Consider the following 6,000-nt stretch of genomic DNA (forward strand, 5'->3'; position numbering starts at 1 on the left):
TTCCTAATCTTTTCCATGTGATTTTTCTGAACAAAACTAGGCAAGAAAACAAAGAAATAGAGCAAACAAGCAATGAAGTTGTCTTGTCAACGTATCTTTGTTAAAAAGTCTGAACACATTTTAATTGATCACAAATAAGTATATTTGCTAATAGGAAGGCATAATTTTGTGTTGATGATTTTCATAAAAATCTCTTTAATTCTGTTCTTTAATAGATCTATCTAAAATTCCATTACGTTTTATATTTCCCGGAGTTATATACAGTTTGTATAATTGGTTTAGTTCACAAATATTTAAAGAAAAATTTTTCTTGACAACCATATCCAATGCCAAAAAGTTTCATGGTACCTATGAGAAATATGAAAGTGAATGGTGTTATATATGGTTGACGAGAATCCATGTACAGCAATATTTATGTTACACGTTTTAAAACAATTTTTGAGTTGTTCTAATGAGTTATTTTTCTGTTTTAAAAACGTTTTAATATTTCTTAGTTGTTGGTTGCATAGATCTGCAATTCCGTTTCGTCTTAACAAGCACAATTATCAGTAAGATCAACCCATTTTTTTTCCTGCATGAACTGATTGTAACATTTATACAATTTTTGCTATTTTTGTTTTTGGTTTTGTCGAGAGCTGATACCTTTAGTAGGAAAGGAAAATTTAATTTTTGCAACTAAGTTCCATGGAAAATTTTATATTGAGTTTTAAATGTTCCCACGAAGAAAACTTTTTCTAAAAATCAGTTATGAAACAGTTGAATCGAATATAAGCTAAAAAGTTCAATTGGGTTAGAATCAACAAACAAATAACTTTGACCCTGATGAAGAATAGTTGATTTTGAACGAAATGAGTTCTGGAATCTAATATTGAGCCTTATTAGGGACAATTTACTTTAAAATATTGAGTGTCCTCAAAAAAATACCACAACAAAGGCATTCTTCCCACCAATAATTTTAAATATAGTAAACTCGGACTCAACTAAGGTAATCCTTCATGGATTAGCACAAAGTTCCTAGCTCAGTTGGAGCCTATTTTTCAGAGCATCTTAAAAATCAACTTAAAAAGGTCTGGATCCATAAGTGTCAGAACCTAAAATCCACTGCTATTCTCCTTGGAGACAAACCATAGAAGTTGTTGGACAAAAAATGTTCTCCTCTCATTTCTTAGTCATGTAACAGAAGGACAGCAAAATTCTGTTCAAATTTTGAAACTTATATGGTTGCAACTCGTGAACTGTTTACAATTTTCAATGAAATATTCGTTAATCTATGCAACATCCTTTTTGATTGCCCATATGTTTTTAACCGAAAACAACTAAAACGTCAACCTGTTGAAAAAAAATGGAGCCCTACGAGAACTTCTCTCAACTGCGGCCTTGAGGATTTTGCAGAATTAGTAATTCATAAATGTCTTGCTGCCAAAATGTTGCATGGAGAAAATCAACAAGAAACACCTATAAAACCGAGTACAACAAAACAAACGATGGAATTAGCAGTAAACACAGAGGTAGGTAATCAGGCTCAAATCAGCATGACGTGAACATCAATTCAACCGCTGAACAACATAAGCAGCTCAAAAATATCAGTAGATCAGACGGTAGGATACAAGAAATTATCCACAAATCCATTTTACTTTCTAAAAACAGCAAACCGAAAAAAGTAACTGACTCCTTGCGCAAAAAATGCACCTAACTTCACAATGAATCAATTCTTTTTGAGCCATAGGACTGTGCGCAACAACTGTGCTTTTGAAAATAATTTAGCAAAAGTCTGGTTACACGAAGGCCAAATGGGAAAAAACTGTCAACCTAAACCTAGAGAAACGAACGTTTATAAAAATTCACACCATAGTACAGTCAAGGAAGCTGATGAACACGTTAACTGAATAAGGCCTCAAATGAGAGAATACATTATCTAAAATTCCAACTATGCTTAAAATTATAAAAATCTTGAAGGTAACTCTATAACATTAATAGCAGAAGAGACTAAATTTTAAAGTGGTAGAAACTCTAAATTTAAGTACTCGTTTGGCAGTGTCGACTACCATGTATTTGTGGACCTTTTGTAGCTCCTTTTTAAATTTTTAATCGATAATTTTTTTGCTCCTTTTTTAACTCTCTTGAACGACAAAATTGTGAAGGTAGCGTTACACTCAAAATTATTTAACAAACTCATCATAAAAATAAATACCAAATGTTGACATCAAGAAAACATTGACAACAGATTTGTTAAAATAAAATAACAAATTAAATTTAAATTAAAAAATCAAAAATTTTTGTACATGAAAACGGCAATGTTTATTACATTGGATAAAAGTTACGCAGAGAACTGAATAAAATTAAACCTGGACACAGCATGTCAATGGAACTTTAACAAGTGGATAATATACATGCTCCTGTAGATTCATTACAGTTCTCTATTGTGTCCTGATATGCCATAGCAGTATTTGAAAATGCTTTGTTTTATATTTTAATTAGTCTTGAAAACACTCATTGTTCCGTGGAAAATATCTCTAGAGTCGAGGTTCTCAGAAAGGAAACATACATTTAATATATCATTGTTCTGTTATAACACTAAAAAAACAAGAATTGTAATTTTAATCACAGCAACCTATTGAAAAAAAAGCAACTTGCGAACAACCACGACAAACTTCACGCGTTTACAACACGATTTGGCGCATATTTGATGACAGAACACATATTTGATGACATTTGCGTACAAAAACGCGCTTAAGCGATATTCCAGTCATACAAAGTATGCTCAAAAAGTAAAGAAAACTGATTTGCTTTGTCAACAAATAACTCTTGCAAAACTCAGTTGCACGATAAACGGCGTATGCAAAGGAAGCCGACGTAAAAGTAAGCCGACAGAAAAGCAAGCCGAAAGTTATGTATTAGTTATGTAATCTATCAGAAATAAATACATTGTTAGCCGTTACAATCAATACTGCGCGTAGTATTATAGTGCATATAATGTATTCCATTGCACCAAAGAAACAAAATTACGTCAATTTTTAGACGTCTAGAGGGTACGGGCCTCAACAGACCACTCTACATAGCCATGCCTCTCGTCTGTTGTGGGATTTAACCCGGAAACCGCTGGCCGGTTATCACGGCGAAGCCGCGATGAGCGCGAAGCGCCCCCACCGGCCCGCCAGGGGCAACTTAAAATACGGGTATCCCAAAATTTTTCGGCTTACTTCACCTCATTTTCAAAACTTGGTTTGCTTGCCTATCGGCCTGCTTGACAGCCACCAAAATAAACTACAATTACTTTAAATATCCTATTCTAAAAATCTCAACATGAGCACCACGACGAATACAGGTCCATTATCAATATTGCAATTCACTCCAATTTCAAACAACATTGACACAATTTAGAACGTTAGAATCCGGAATATTAGTTCAACAGAGAAGCAATCGAAGGAAGAGTTCTTTGAGAATAACCTGACACAACTATATACTAAGTACGTATGTCCATTCCTTGCTGTCTTGACTTCAAAAAAATAGTCCTGAAAGATAAAAGACACTGTGTCCCAGAGAAAAAATGACGCACAGCCTTTAAGTTACACCAAACACTATATTTTTTTCATTCTTGCAAGATTCACAAGTCCGTTCATGTTGTGTTTGGTTTGACTAAAGTGAAGCAAAAACCAGATCTATCTAGAGGATTGAGTGCGTTAGAATCAAAAAGGAATCCCAGATTTAAAATCAAAAATCCAAAAGGAATCCCGGATTTTGGATATTGTTGCCACTGCAAATTGTTAATCGTATGATGAAATTTTCTTTAGTTTTGCAAAAAGGATTTCTAGAGATGTAGTCAAACAGACCTATTTTTGCTCCTGGCTTGTTTTCTATGACAAAATTGTAAGGAAGTAGTCGATCAATCCATCTAGACAGTCGACTATTGTATGATTTATTTGAGTATTGATAAAAATGCTCTGTGATCTGTTTTTACACTAAAGTCTTTACCGTGGAAGTAGTATTTGAAAAAGTCGATTGACCAGACGACTATCAACAGATCCAATTCTTTTACGCTGTATCTTTCTTCTGTAGGGTTGAGAAATCGTGATGCAAAAGCGATAGGTTTCCATCCGTCTGAAGTAGTTTGTTCAAGTGCTGCACCAAATCTTGAACGCGAAGCGTCGCCTTTTCATCGAACATCTAATTTGGGATTATAATGGCAGTTTTCAGTGCTTTGAGCCATTTTATCTTTAATTATATTGAAGTGTTTGGTATATCTCTCATTCCAGACATATTTGGCAGACTTTTTCAAAAGTGATCTGAGGGGCTGGCAAAATTGGACTAGACTTGGTGTAAAAATACAGATGTAATGTACGGATCTAAGGAATGATCTTAGACGTTGAAGTGTAGTTGGTGGTGGTATTGCTATGATAGCTGCACTTTTGCTTTCGAGTTGCGAAATACATGTTCAGGTAAATTTGTAACCAAGCCATTCAATTATTGTTTTGGCAAAGTGGCATTTTCGGAGATTGAAGCCCAAATTATCTTCGTTTAGTTTTATGAGTTATTTGAAAACATAATTGATTTGGTCAGATTCTGATCCGGCACTAACTATTATAATGTCGTCCAAGAAACTGTGTGCTTTGGAGACCTACAAGTTTCTAATCCATGGCTTTTTGAATTTCAGCTGGCATGTCATTGAGGCCGTAAACTCCAGTTTTAAGACTATTTTTACCAGCAGATTCTCCACAAATGATATTAAAAATACCAAATTTTGCAGTGTCTTTGTGTAATTGTAATTGACTCTTTGCGTATTTCAGACCCTTTTTGACCTTTCTGTGTGTTTGCGAGATGTCGCGAAATTACCTTTATTATTATTTCTATCCTGGGCATTTGATATTTTTAGTGCGAATTGATTAATTGAGAACATTAGAATACACTGCTAATTTTATAGGTTGATCTTTTTTATTGTAATTAATATCGGTTAAATGAAATTTTTATCAGTAAAAGTAGATAACTTTTCGATACGTCTTTCTTTTTCAGTCGATCTATTTCAGCAGGAACGCGACGACCTTTTTGATGCCTTGCTGTAAAGTTTGATGAAAATTTGATTTCACGACATGTGTCTTTGATAAACAAATTCTTGAAACGAGATCGGGAAATTGCGACGCGATAGCTTGTTTTACTTTGCAGATAGAATTATCAAAATATTTAAGACCTTTACCCCTTTTTGCATGTTGCTGAACCACTTCCAGCCAAGAATACTGAAAAGGTCCCTTCCAATGATTGTATTGTGAAGATCCTCTACAAGTGTAAGGCATGCGCACTCATATCCAACCGTTGTAGACAACTGTGGTTGCAATTTTGCCGAGTACTTTGATCGGTTCGTTTGAAAGTGTTTTAAGATTTTTTTCACTTGTTGAACCAATCCATCGTGAGGATGGGGTAACTTTTAGAATATTATTGGCCAACATTTTTGTGATGATACTACACACACTACCAGAGTCAATCATCGAGGTTGCGATGATTTTTCAGTATTGAATTTTTTTTGTTGAGTGATTCAATTTGATCCGCCGCATCACTTGAAAAAGCTGCAATATTATCATCGAAATTGCTGTCAAAATTGCAGTCATATAATTGCTCGTATAGTTTTAATAACTCGTTATAAAGTTGACAGATTCCTCATCATCACTTTTGGTAGCTGTTGAGTCGATCTGGTTGATTTTTGTTTGTTGGAGCTTTGACGTTTGAGACTGTGATATCTTGGGTTTGCGGAATTTTTTCGCAGAGTGGCCTAGAACTCCGCAACTGCTGAAATTCTTTCATTTTGTGGGACTTATTTGACTGTGGTTATTCCTACAGTCTGCACAAGTGCTAGTGTATTGGTAGTTTTGAGGGACAATTAGGTAACGAGTGAAGTCTTTCCGTTTTTTCTGGTAGTTTGTGTTGCGACTGCGGCCTTGAAAGTTATTGACTATGTTCATTGATTGAGCTTTCGTGTTAAGTTTTTGGTTAATCTTTTGTTGGTGCTGGAGT

Source organism: Convolutriloba macropyga, chromosome 1, assembly GCF_964194025.1.
Source record: "Convolutriloba macropyga chromosome 1, txConMacr16.3, whole genome shotgun sequence".
Lineage (NCBI taxonomy): Eukaryota > Metazoa > Xenacoelomorpha > Acoela > Convolutidae > Convolutriloba > Convolutriloba macropyga.